Source organism: Rana temporaria, chromosome 2, assembly GCF_905171775.1.
Source record: "Rana temporaria chromosome 2, aRanTem1.1, whole genome shotgun sequence".
Lineage (NCBI taxonomy): Eukaryota > Metazoa > Chordata > Amphibia > Anura > Ranidae > Rana > Rana temporaria.
The window spans coordinates 358,510,451-358,524,841 of record NC_053490.1 but is presented as its reverse complement, the minus strand read 5'-3'; positions in this window follow the sequence as shown (position 1 = coordinate 358,524,841).

Sequence of the window (14,391 nt, the reverse complement as noted above, 5' to 3'; positions counted from 1 at the left end):
TTGTTTCATGTCCCCTCTGGGATGACGACACTTCACTACCATATAAAGCAGAAAATCCCCCCCCCCTCCCCTCCCCCCCCCCACGTGGCGCCCAGGGATCTTGTCTTTTTCCATCGCTGAAATGTCTGTGGAATTTTACCAAAAATGCGTATGATTTGAAAATAACAGTCTAAACGATCGGGCTTGGTTTCGAGGCCGCTTATACCCCATATCCTCAGAATCGAAGGAATTAGGGTACTCTTAGACTCTCTACATAACTCCCTGTTTTTTTGTACTCCTTCCATTTTTCCCATTTTTTCTTAAAGTCATTGCTTGTCTCTGAAAAACTTTCCTTAAGCTCTTCCAACCTATAAGTTTCCTCCACTGCGTCTATCCAGTTCCACAGGGATGGACCTTCCTTTTCCTGCCACCTTTTTGGTATGATTCTCTTCGCTGCATTTAACAGGTGTGGTAATAAGGACTGCTTATATTTTTTTATACCCTCTTGACTCCCGTGAAAGAGCACTACCCAGGGGTCTTTCTTTATCTCCTTACCCGTAATCTCTTTTATTTGACTTATTATTGTGTCCCAATAGATTTGGATTTTCGGGCAAGTCCACCAAATATGTGCCATTGTTCCTCTCTCCGGGCATCCCCGCCAACACTCAGCGGGCTGGTCAGTTCTAACCTTGTTAGCTTTATCAGGGGTAATGTACCAACCCGAAATGCATTTATAATTTGCCTCGGCTGTTCGTATATCTATTGCGGAGGAGTGTGTTAATTGCATAATCCTCAGGAAAGTGTTTGTCCCTCTCGTGATTTCTAGCTCCCTTTCCCATTTATGTATAAACGGTGCTTCATCCCGTGCTCCTATCTTAACCAGTATCCCATATAATTTAGTGATTGTGCCCTTGGAATTTTCCGATTGACATAACTTCTCGAGTGGTGTCAGCTCCGCCCCCGTCCGTAGAGGATGGGGGAGATGCGGCACAAAGTGATGCAGCTGGGAGTAATGCCACCTATCGAGATTCCAATATTCTGTTCTAGCTTTCAATTCTTCGTATGTCATTATCTCTCCATCTTTTGTGATATCTCCTAGGTGTACCGTGTTATTCCTAATCCAGTTACCACCTATTTTTTTTTCCCCAGGTGCAAAATAAGCGTTATCTTTTAAAATCATTAGTGGAGAATTGAATTCCCTATTCAAAAGTGTCTGAGTTCTGTCCCACATTCGTAGGGTGTCCCGTGTTATATCAAAAGATTTGTGGCCCAGTGCTCTATATTGTGCAGGGATCCAAATAATATTATTCAATTGTGACCTAGCTTGTGCCTTTTCAATTTGCACCCATCTTTTACCTTTCCTGTCCCGTGCCCATTCCACCGCACGAGATAGAACCGCCGCTTTGTAATAGCTTTTAATGTCAGGCACTGACAGACCGCCCAGTGACTTTCCCTGTTTTAGGATAGAGAGTGATATTCTATGCTTTTTGTTTTTCCAAACGTAATTCATTAAAAGGGTATTGAGAATTCTCAAAAATTGCTGAGGCAAGGCAATAGGGATTAGTAAAAATTTATATAGTATTTTAGGGACCACCACCATCTTCAACATATTAATGCGCCCAATCCACGATATAGGTTTGTTTACCGTTCTTTTTAATTCATTTTTGATCTCGTAATCTTTGAAGGGACGTAATTTATTTTATATATCTTCTGTACCGTGTTAGCCAGTTTAATACCAAGATATTTTATTTCTTTGCTCCATGGGAAGGCACATATTTCTTTCACCCGGTTTTCCTCACTTTTGTTTAGGTTTATGTTCAAAATTTCGGATTTAGTTACGTTAATTTTGAAGTTTGAAATATTGCCGTATTGTTGCAGGATCTTAGAAAGCTTAGGGATGGATTTACTCGGGTTAGTTAAATAAAATATCGTCGGCAAAAGCCGACAATTTGTGTTCCTCCTCTTCGACTCTGACCCCGCTGATCTCTGGGTCATTTCGGATCATAGACAATAGAGGCTCTAGGGATAGGATGAAGAGCAGGGGAGACAAAGGGCATCCTTGTCTTGTCCCATTTTTCATCTCAAACGCCTCCGATAGCGTACCGTTGATTTTAATTCTAGCCGTGGGATGATGGTAGAGTGTATTAATCCAACGGGATAACCTATTGCCTATACCCATGACTGTAAGTGTCTCCATCATAATCCCCCAGTCTACCCTGTCGAATGCTTTTTCGGCATCTACCGACAGGAATAGACCTGGGGGCGCATTCAGCCTTATGTTCTGAAGCAGGAGAATTGCTCTTATACTATTGTCTTTACCCTCTCTATTGGGGACAAATCCGACCTGGTCGGGGTGCACCAAATAATGCATAACCCCTTTCAGACGCTCAGCCAGAACTTTGGCAAAGAGCTTAATGTCTGTATTTAGCAAGGATATTGGTCTGTATCCCGAACAGAGTGAGCAATCTTTCCCTTCTTTCAAAATTAATGCCACCGATGCTGCTAACGCTTCCCTGCTAGTTTTGTATTCTGAACCTAGGCCGTTGAAATATTTACATATCCTTGGTATTAGAATCTTACTGAATCTCTTATAATACCAGACAGAGAACCCGTCGGGGCCAGGGCTTTTTCCCACTGTCGTGTTTTTCAAGACATTTTTAATTTCTTCTTCGGTTATGGGACGATCCATGTTAACTCGATCAAACTCCTCTAATCTAGGAAGTCCCGCTTTTGCAAGAAAATCGCGTATTTTGGCCTCCTTTTCCCCTTTTTGCAGCCCTGACTGCTTTATTGTGTATAATTCCTCGTAATAATTCTTAAAGGTATCTGCGATTTCTCTAGTCGTATAGACCAGGTTCCCCTCTTTTCTTTTAATTTTTCCGATGAAATTTCTAGTTTTCTTTTTTTGGGCCATTTTGGCCAAATGCTTACTGGGTTTATTACCCCAAAGATACCTCTCTCTGGCTATGCAGTTAAGTTTTTTCCTCGCTTCTAGATCCATGATCTCCTTGAGCGCGTCTCTTTTTATGATTAGGTTGTAATAAGTCTCTTTTAGTCCCTGTTCTTTGTGTTTACGTTCTAAGCTTGCTATGTCTTTGGTCAGGGTCTCAGCCTTCCTTTTTCTCTCATTTTTTTCCCTGGCACTTTCAGCAATTAATATCCCTCTAATGTACACTTTATGTGTCTCCCAGAGAGTTGCGCTTGATATCCCCTCAGTATCATTTATGATAAAAAATTGTTTGAGATCCGCTTCCACCCTACTCGCCACCTCTTCGTCTCGAATCAGATTGTCGTTTAATAGCCACCTCGGCCGTTCACTCTTTTGTAGGGATGTTTTAATCTTCATGGTGATTGGGGCATGATCTGAGATAGTCATAATTCCAATGTCCATCTCAGTAATCAAGTCCAATAGCCTATGATCTACCAGTATGTGGTCTATTCTGGTATACGTTCCGTGTGGAGGAGAACAAAAACGTGTAATCATGTGTGTTTGGGTGGAGTACCCTCCAGGCGTCCACTAAGTGACTATCATGAATCTTGTGTTTAATTTTTTGTAATTGCACGTTCGTTGTCTCCTTCACCCGGGACGTACTGTCTTCTCTCGGATTCATGACGAAATTAAGGTCCCCCATCAGGATTATATACCCCTCGGCAAAATTTTCCAATTTGCCCAGGATTCTACTTAAATATTGGGTTGGGTGTACATTCGGGGCGTAAATATTTGCAAGGGTATAGACAGTGTTTCCCAGTTTTCCTTTTAAGAATAAAAATCTACCTTCCGGGTCTGTCAGCCTTGCCTCCAGGGTAAACCCAATCCCTCTAGCGAAACCAATAGCTACACCCCTAGCGCGTTTGGAAATGGCGTCCCCGTAGAACCAGGTAGGATACATAGGAGAATACAACTTTACATTAGAATCCAGAGTCAAATGGGATTCCTGTATAAAAACTACATCAGCTCTGTATTGTTCAATCTCGTCCAAAATCTTCAGTCTTTTAGTTATTGAGTTCAAGCCCTTTACGTTATAAGATAAATATTTTACTTCTGCCATTTCAAATCCCTACGTCATTTCGCTAAGCTAAGCTTTCTGACAGATCCACTGGGAGCCACGTTCACTATCCCACCCCATTTTTGGAAGAGGAGAGTCACCTCTCTCTCTCCAAACCTCCCCTCCCACTCCCTCCCTCCCCCCTTCCCCTGCCCCTGACGAGGCCCAAACATCGCCTCTGAACCGCAGGGATCCTCCCACCCCACTATCCGTCGGTTCTCGTGTAATGAGGTGAAGCTACCCAACGCCTCCTCTCTCATTCACCCCCAAGGACGAGTCCTTGGGAGTTGATCTTATATGAGTGAGGATTCGGACCTGCCCTCACCGCCCCCCCAATCACCCCACCCCCCCCCAACCCCCCTTGTCCGCTACCAAACCCGACTCTCTATACCACCCAAAAAGACTACTCCACCCATCCGGGCAGTTCCACGATGGGCATATCCAATTTACCACAAAAGCCTGGTACATCTTCTGGGAATATCAGTTTTGCTGATACCCCATCTTTGTATCCAATCAAGCATGCCGGGAACCCCCATTGATATTTGATGTTAGACAAACGCATCTGTTCTAGTAAAGGTTTGAGATGCCTTCTTCTGGCCAGAGTTTCCCATGCTAGGTCAGTGAAAATCTGTATCTCCACCCCGTCAAAACACAGGGGAGGTTTCCTTCTCAATTTAGACCAAATCTCAGCTTTGTCTTCAAAATGTCTAAACCTTACTATTATGTCCCTAGGCCATTTGCCTTCACCCTCCCTGGTTCTTCTTATACGGTGAACCCGTTCTATTTTAAGGGGTTCCTCTGAGCCATTGTCCAACAGGGGTAGAAACAGATCATTAAGAATTTTCCTCAAATCTTCACCTTTCTCCTCTTTAATGAATCGAATTCTTAAATTTTGCCTTCTATTGCGATTTTCTTGGTCTTCTAACCGATATTGTAATAGTCTCTGATTTTGTTTCATTGTGTGGAATTGGTCTTTTAGTTGGTTTAATTCCAGTTCCTGTTGTACCATTTTTGTCTCAGCTTTCTCTACCCGCTCCAAAATATAGGTTATGTCTGATCTTAACGTACCTATATCTTCTCTTATTACCATTTCCAGCCTCTTTAACATCCCCTCCAGTTCTACCTTAGTGGGTAGGTGCGTGTCTATTCTTAATTCGTCTATTTGGCTGACTTCGTGTTCGCCTTCAGTTGACGTGTCGGCAGCTGGGTTAACCACCCCCCCGGCTACCTTTTTCGATGTCCCAGCCTTTTCGTTTTTTTTTTGTTAAACCTGGACTTTTAGTGCTCCCATCTGGGGTCATGTAGTGTCTTATGGTACTTGTAGGGGGGTTATCCTTAGAGATTTTTGGGGCGGAGCCCCTTGTTGACCTGTTCATATTGTGTTTTTTAATACCTCTGATACGTTTCCCCAGTTTGAAAATACGGGGAGATCCCCCCCTCCTTTTTCTCTTTCTCTCCCTCTATACACGGTTTATTATCCGTTAGAGGCTGTCAGCTCTGTCTGGGAGCTTTCTGGATATAACCACTTGAGTAACGAAGGTTACCCCCGGCCTCTGGGGGTACAGGCCCGAACAAACCGCCTGCAATGGACCAGTGTAGACGTAGTATCTCTATTTGAGGTCAGAAATTCCCAGCGGTAAGCCGGGTCTAAAACACAATGGTTACACAGAACTGAGAATAATGCATCGTAACATACAAATGCCTCTATCTCCAAACTTCACATGCACAGAAAAGAGAGAAAAGAACAAAAAAAAAAGAAAAAAAAGGTGAATGGAAAAATGGGGCTGGACCATAGGTCATAGGGTATACCTTAGACCTTGCCACCCGGGGTCCTCCGCACTTACAGGGCAATGACCCCCGGACCAAGAAAAACCAGCACGGCCAGAGAGCAAGAGCAGGAAGAGATGATTTTATGTCTTTGTTTGGGGACTTGTCGTCCGAGTGTGTCAATTGTTAGGGAGGTACTCTGGTATTCTGAGGTGTAATTTCCTGGTTATTTTGCGCTTGAGCGGTATAGCTATCGTTATTGTGGGGTTGAGATACTTGCCCTCTTACCGTACCCCCAAAGTCCCGTCACTGAGCAACGATCAGAGCGATGGGGCCATTGTTTTTACCACCGAGTATGGAAATGGAATCAACCCAGAAGACACTAAAGAGGGTCATATAACAATTCCCACACTATGTTCCATCATAATATTGTGCCCTTGACAGTATTACCCCAACAGGGTTTTATCAGTGTGACTCAGTCCCGTTTCCAATAGCCAGTTTATAGTGCATCTCACTTCTCAAGGGATTAGATAACAGATGAAGGCAAGCAATGCATAGCAAACAGTGGTTTATACAGCATATAAAGCTCTTACCAGTCCCATCTTGTTCACCTCATTTATCACGGCTAGGGCAGATAAAGCATAGATATTACCTGACTGTTGCTTTACTTCCTAGGGATCCGAGAGAGATGTCAGTATCTGCGGGGGGGGGGGCGAGGGACTGGGCACCCTCAAACTCGTCCGCACTGAGCGGCACTTCCTCAGTACGTCGTCCCAGTCAGGTGACCGGTGGAGGTGAGAGAGAGCGGGGGGGGCTCGGCTGAACGGCAGGAGGAAGGCTGCAGTGTGGGGTGTACCATCGGCGGACTAGCGGCTCAGCAGACACGCTCCCTGCTTCGTAGCCGCCCCCGCTGGGACACCCTTAGATCCTCCGGCGTCCTCCATCCTCCGTCAGCTGCAGGCTGGGTCCACGGCGCGGGCTGCTCCTCCCTCAGCGCGCGCACGCCTCACGTGCACCGCATCATGTGGCTTCCGTCTCGAGCACTGACATTATAAATGAAAGAGTACCTGCATTGGGAAAAAAAACTAGTGGCGATTGTGTCATTCTCTGAATATCCACATTTACAATACAGCAATATATACATCAAAATATAATCCAGAAGATTACCTGTAGCCCTTTCAATAACGGGTATTATGTTGAACTCATATTTGTGAAACATGAAGAATGAGGTACCTGATCCATAGAATCGAAGCGATAATGAACTACCAAAAAATAACCAATGAGTATAGAACCACATCGTTCCGACGTGATACACTGGGTATACTAGAAACCTTTTGTTTAACCTTTTCAAAATTTTGTAAAAATAGAATATTTTGTTGAAAATACGAAAAATATTGTAAAAAACTTGGGGATCAGGGTGAGGAGCACTACCTGACCAAAAAAAATATTGAAGTGGACAATGATGTCCATTACTCACAAATGGAACCTCCACTATTATGACCAAGTAAAGCAGGGTCAGTAGCAGAGATGTTTCCACTAGATGAATCATACTTTAGGAGTCCTTTGTGAGTGGGGGAACAAACAAGCAGAGGCGGAACAGAACAGCCTCAGCGAGGATACTATAAACAAAAATATAAGTGCATGCTGTAACATATCAGACATATTATTAAAGTATAGCTTAATTAGTAGATTTTCAAGCAGACAATCTAGCAAAACCTTATTAAGGAACTGTAATTATTTTTCCCTTGAGTCGTGTGTAGAAAAAAAAAAATTTTATAAAAAAAAAGGGGTTCTTTGCATGTATGTGTAACGGTATACAATGACTTATTGAACATATTGTCAAAATGTAGACCGGTGAGTGATGAACTGTCAATCAAGATTTCAATCAAATTCAAAATTTTTATAATTTTTACTTAAAGCGGTGGTTCACCCTTAGAGGGCATTTTTTAGGCTTAGATTCCTGCTCGTTTTTACTAGGGTAATCGGCTATTTGTTTTAAAATATGAGCATTACTTACCTGTTTACGAGATGCATCCTCTCCGTCGCTTCCGGGTATGGGCTGCGGGAATGGGCGTTCCTTCTTGATTGACAGTCTTCCGAGAGGCTTCCGACGGTCGCATCCATCGCGTCACGATTTTCCGAAAGAAGCCGAACGTCGGTGCGCAGGCGCAGTATAGAGCCGCACCGACGTTCGGCTTCTTTCGGCTACGAGTGACGCGATGGATGCGACCGTCGGAAGCCTCTCGGAAGACTGTCACTCAAGAAGGAACGCCCGCTCCCGAAGACCCATACCCGGAAGCGACGGAAGAAGATGCAGCTCGAAAACGGGTAAGTACGGATCATATTTTAATACAAATAGCCGATTCCCCTAGACCGAACGAGCAGGAAGCTAAGGGAAAAAAAAAAAAAAAAAAGAAATGGTTGAACTCCCGCTTTAAGTCGAAGAGGGGGGAAGAGGGAGAGTAGAAAAAAAAAGGGGGGGGGGAATTCCAAGCAAAAAAACAGGAATAATTGTTGACTGTAGGAGAGAAAAAAAAAAGTCCGCTTTGCGTTTGAGTGTTCAAGCGTCTGGGTTTCTAAATGGTTGTCGCCATCTTCTTTGTTTACGACGTGTAGCTGGGGTGGCCCAGATAGGTGAAATATGGGGAGTAGAGGGGGGTCTTGTATCAGCACTCGGATCCAAAAGGTTTTATAAGGAGATCTTTGCCCTCTGAAACGTCATAGACCATGTAGGTGGTACCATTGTGGGGAACCGTGAGTTTAAACGGGAATCCCCAGCGGTATCTAATATAAGCTGATTGAAGAACCGAAGTCACCTTCCTCATTTTGCGTCTTCTTTCCAAAGTAGCTTGAGAGATATCTGGGAAAATTTGAATTTTAGTGCCATCCAGTTCGATGTTTTGCATATTTCTTGAAGCTCTTAAAATGTTCTCCTTTGTGATGTAATCTTTCAAACATAGAATGATATCCCGTGGAGGTTTATCTGGGGGCGGTTTAGGATGTAGGGCCCTGTGAATTCTATCACACACACAAAAGAGGATGGAGGTGAATCAGGAAGGAGATTGTTGAACAGTTTGGAGACTGCCGGCATCAGATCGGCGACCGACTCAGGGATTCCACGAATCCTAAGGTTATTCCTTCGGTTTCGGTTGTCCAAATCTTCCACTTGTGATTGTAAGTGTGTATAATTTTCGGCTAAGAGTTCAAAGTCCTTCCTGAGGTCATTATGCGCAAGTGACAGTTCGTCGTGTTTGGTTTCCAAAACGTCAGTGCGACCTATCCGGGGTTGCTATTTCTTGTGTGAGCGTGTGTGTCGTTTTTTGAAGTTCACATTGTATTTTGTCTACAAGTTTTTCGTAAATCTTAGTTAAACTGGAGTCCAAGTCAGCTTTTGTGATTTGAGCGTAGGGCTCATTTTTATTTTGTGAGGAAGCAGAATTCTGCAAGATGGTGCTAGCAGATGGTGAAAACTGAACCGGCGATGAACCGTTGCCTTTCTGCGCCATTTTCTTCTGCTCCTTGTTGCGCAAAGAGTATGTAATCAGAGAGTGCTGATGCGCACGGCGGTTATACGCCTTCTTGCCCGACGGCATGCACAGGTGTGAGCTGCAAGGGTGTATGTGAAAGATAAAGTTAATTAGGGTGCTTTTGCCTTACAGCATGAGTAAGATCCTCGCTTGATTCATGAGGTGTTTATTAACTGATGGTGAACTGCATCGCGCCACGCATGCGTCCCCGCTCATTAGTGGAAGTGTCTTTAAGAACATTACAGATCCATTATTTCGGGCAAAAGAATTGCTTTCATGCAATTAAGGGGCTGTTTGCAAAGCAAAGGTCCCGGGACATTGACAGAGCAAAGATCGGGTGCATATGAATTGTTGGTTCACTAGACAGTGGGGTGTAGCAATAAGGTTGTTCTTGAGTGTGACACTAACTACAGCCCAATACAAAGTAGTGAGGGGGGTTTTAGGTAGAAGCTGGGTAAAATAAGTGTCACTATAGATAACTGACTTGTCCAGGGAACTGATCAGCTCCTGCTACAGTGCGGGTGGCGGCAGCAAGACGGTCCCCCCGCACAATCAGGGGAGCAGTGGGTGCAGCAATAAGCGTGTTGCTTTTGGTGTGGGTTGTGATTAAGGATCAGGGGGGACAGGGAGGATAAGTCAATGAAGTAAATGAAAGCTATGGTCTCCACTGCATGGGCCCGAGTGGCCCCAGCACTGTAATGTTAAGGGGGAAGGTTGTTGCTCCCAGCACTGTGATGTTAAGGGGGATGGTTTCTGCACCAGGTGCAAAGACAGGGCCACCTCACTACACAAATGCCCCCACGTTGTGCAGCACAGGCCCGCTCCCCCACCTCTAAAGGGGTGTCCCCACAGGATAGTGTGGCTCTGCTCTGGTTCAGGGGGGGGCTAGGAGATAGTCACCAGGCCTTGGGTGAAGCAATATGGCCGCCGCTCACCTTCTCAAACGGGGCGCCGTTGGTCGTCTTTGGGCCCTCACAGCTCCCGAGTCACCCTCGAGTGGTCCCCCAAGTCTGTGCTGGATGTCCGGAAGGAGGATCGAAGGTGCCGCCACTCGCGCCGCAGCCGCGGTAGCCGAGTGCGGAGGTTCCGGAGGACTGGTAGGCCTCAAAAAGGCGGTTGGTCGGCAGCTGGATGATCCGGGGAGCCGGGACGAGCTGAGCACAGCCCGGTAAGTCGCCCCGGGGGGGGGGGGGGGGCGGTGGTGTTGTTGCTCGCACCGCAGCTGCGGTTATCGAGCGTGGAGGATCCGGAGGCAGGTTAGGCCGCAAGATGGCGGCCGATTGCTAGCAGGCCAGCTCGGCCGGGAGACAAAAACAGCTGCAAACAGCTCGACCGCGGCTCCCAGTTTGGGTACAAGATGATCCCGGGGAAGCCAGGGGCATGGACAGGCAGATTGGCCGCAGAAGGTCAGTCTCAGGGCGTAGGATGCCTGCGGATTTAGCTTAGGCTAATGGAGCTCCACCATAGAGCGTCCTTCTCCCTCTGTAGCCGGATACGCCCCCCGAATCCGATGTTCTTCACATATATTCAGCTCCGTCATGCTTTCCACTCCCAGTTTCCCCAAGGCGATCTTTCCTTGACTGACAACCCCTTAATGGCAGCAATAAAATACCCAGATCCTAAAAAAAATTTTTTTCCAATTCCAAAATATGCTGACACTCCCAAAGGCCACCACACTGGCATATTCCCTGAAGTCTAGATGGGAGGGGGAGGTGGGCTCAATGGAGGATGGTGAATGGAACGATGCCCTTGACACTTGTAAGTTAGTATCCCCTAAACCAGTGGTCTCAAAGTACCGGCCCGCGGGCCATTTGCGGCCCGCGGACCAGTTATAAATGGCCCCCTGGCCATCTGGTGGTGAGCCATTGGTATTACAAGTTATTACCACCAGATGTGAGCTGGCGCCATCTGGTGGTGGCCGTGGGTATTACAAGTTAAACATTACAAGTTAAACAGCAATTCTAATGTCATTTTACACTATTTTCACTGCCATATTCTTCCCTCTAATTAGAACCCCCAAACATTATATATATTTTTTATCCTAACACCCTAGAGAATAAAATAGCGATCGTTGCAATACTTTGTTACGCCGTATGTGCGCAGCGGTCTTACAAGCGCACTTTTTTGGGAAAAAATTACACTTTTTTTAATTAAAAAATAAGACAACAGTAAAGTTATCCCCATTTTTTTTAATATTATGAAAGATAATGTTACGCCGAGTAAATTCATACCCAACATGTCACGCTTCAAAATTGTGTCCGCTTGTGGAATGCCGACAAACTTTTACCCTTTAAAATCTTCATAGGCGACGTTTAAACAGGTTGCATGTTTTAAGTTACAGAGGAGCTAGAATTATTGCTCTCACTCTACCAATTGCGGCGATACCTCACATGTGTGGTTTGAACACCGTTTACATATGCGGGCGCTGCTCACGTATGTGTTTGCTTCTGCGCGCAAGCTCGTCGGGACGGGGTGCGTTTTCTGGCTCCTAACTTTTTTAGCTGGCTCCTAGATTCCAAGGAAATTTGTCAAACCCTGACTTACACCATCGCTGGTGGTAATAATGCGCTCGCTGACACCAGTGCTGGTGGTAATAATGCGCTCGCTGACACCAGTGCTGGGGGTTAATAATGTGTTCGCCGACACCAGTACTGTTGTTTTTGAAGTTTGAAAGTTTGCATGTGGCCCCCCATGGCATATGAAAACTTGTCTTGTGGCCCTCAGGTAATTTGAGTTTGAGACCCCTTCCCTAAACTGTCAGATCGCTTAACACAAATCTTCATCACACACAGAGCGTACCTTACGCCGCTTAGAGTCTCTAGGTACAAGAGTAACCATTCTGCCACCTGCCCAATGTGCGGCCAAGCGGTGGGCACCTTTTACTATTTAATGTGGCAATGTCCCAAAATCCAGACATTCTGGGAGCAGGTTGTGCGGTTCCTGCATGACACAATGGGCTCTCCCATAATACTCCAGCCAAAGCTGTGCCTCCTAGGTATTTTCTCGGACCCAGAGTTTAACAAATTTACTAAAGTATTATTACATGAAACGCTCTTTGCGGCACGGAAAGTCATAGCGAGAGTCTACGTGAGACCCAATCCACCAGAGTTCTCGCACTGGATAGCAGAGGTCAATAGTGTACTACCCTATAAGAAACTTGTCTACTCCTATAGAGGGTGCCCATCAAAGTACAATAAGATATGGGACAGATGGCTCAAGGCCTCTACAACCTGCACTTGATCAGGATAGGGCATAATGTGGCCTCCGGGATCTCTCGGTTTTCCTGTGGTCTTTGTACACTGGGGAGGGCTGTTTATCACAACGTAACATACACACTGTATGGATACGACCAATTGTTAAACGGTACCAACAACTAAGTATCGAATTAATGCATACAATAATTGAGGATGTTGATGCATACCCTTATTGAGAGACACTGTGTAGTATGCATAATATTTGTCAAGAAAGCCTATTGTATGTATTTTTTCTTCTTGCGCAATAAAGGCATTTGTTTAAAAAAAAAAATAGGTGGCAATCGCACCGCCCTAATTGGTGCAACGCTGCATCAGCGGCGCCGCACCAACTTCAAAAAGGCAGTTTTGTACTACCTTTGCGATTTCGGGCCACGACCCATATTGACATCCGCACAGATGTCTCTGAAAATCGCGACCGGAATCGAGACTGACCAGTGGGAGAAAAACAACTGAATTGCACAGCCTCATTGCCGCATCCCAGTGCGACCCTGGACAAGGGAAAAAAGGTTAAATGCAGTAAATAGATTGCTTAGTAACAAACCCTGAGGGGTTAACCACAGCTAGAGGGAGACAGGAGCTTCCATCTACAGCTCTGATCAACCAGATGGAGGTTAATTAGTTGAAACTTAGTCCTGGAAGGAATCAGGACATGATGAAAAGTTTGTTCAGAAACAGCAAAGGGTAGGAATTTGTAACAAAATTACAATCATCTCCTGCAGTGTACACAAAACAAGGGAATTGTAGACATCATAAACATGCTTCTCCATATACTTTTTTTTTTTTTTGAGGAAATCCAAAGGTCACATAGAAAAACAGAAGTATATTCCATATCTCAACAAGACATGGCTGATTCCAGTAGACATCCCAGGTCACTCCTCTACCTTTTTTAGAAATGCTGGTCTTTGGAGGGGTTTGACATAATGGCATGACAGTAAAGCAAACGTGAGAAGCCACCAACAGATTATTGCCATGTGTGAACAGACAAAGTGTTACTTTGTGTACCTGTTATGCAGAGTACCCCAGTGGAGGAGTTCCCCAGTAATGCAGCATACATTTGGATACAAAGCATTTAGCTCACCCAACCTCCGTCATAGGGTTGCCACCTTTTCTTCAAGCCAAACCCGAACACTTTAGCGGTCCGGGACACCTTTGGGTGCCCCAAGGAGGGTAGTAATACGGTACACATACCGTGCCATGGAAAAATGTGGGCGTGTCTTGTTGACATCATCACCCTGCCCCTTAGCGATGCCGAACCTGCCCTCAGACAGCCGCCCACAGCTCCCGGGCGGCAACAGATTTGTGTGCGACTATCTTGGTTACTTGGGGAGCCACAACCCGCCTGAAACCCGGACACATTGAATTTTGAATAGACTGTCCGGGTGAATCCTGGACGTGGCAACCCTAGCCCAGGCTGGAAAAAAGTGTTTAATTTCTTTTTTCTTTTTTTTATCTTTTGCTTTTAAAATGTAAAGAGAAGATTTAGGGTCTTTTTGACCCAATATCTCTTCATAAAGAGGACCTGTCAAGCCGGTTACTTGAGGAGTTACAGCCCAATCTGAATAATGTGTCCGGGTTTCAGTCCGCCTGAAACCCGGACACATGTTTCAAAACCTGGACTGTCCGGGTGAATGCCGGACAGGTGGCAACCCTACTCCGTCATCCGACCGCCGACACTGGCACAGCGTGGGCTGCGCATGCATAGGGGGCACTCTGCTATGACCGCTGTCCATCTTGTTTTGGACCGTGCGGACCCCAGACATGGCATTTAGCCATGATAAAGCTGCCCGAGGACCAGCAGCGGGGCTCCCTGGATTATGG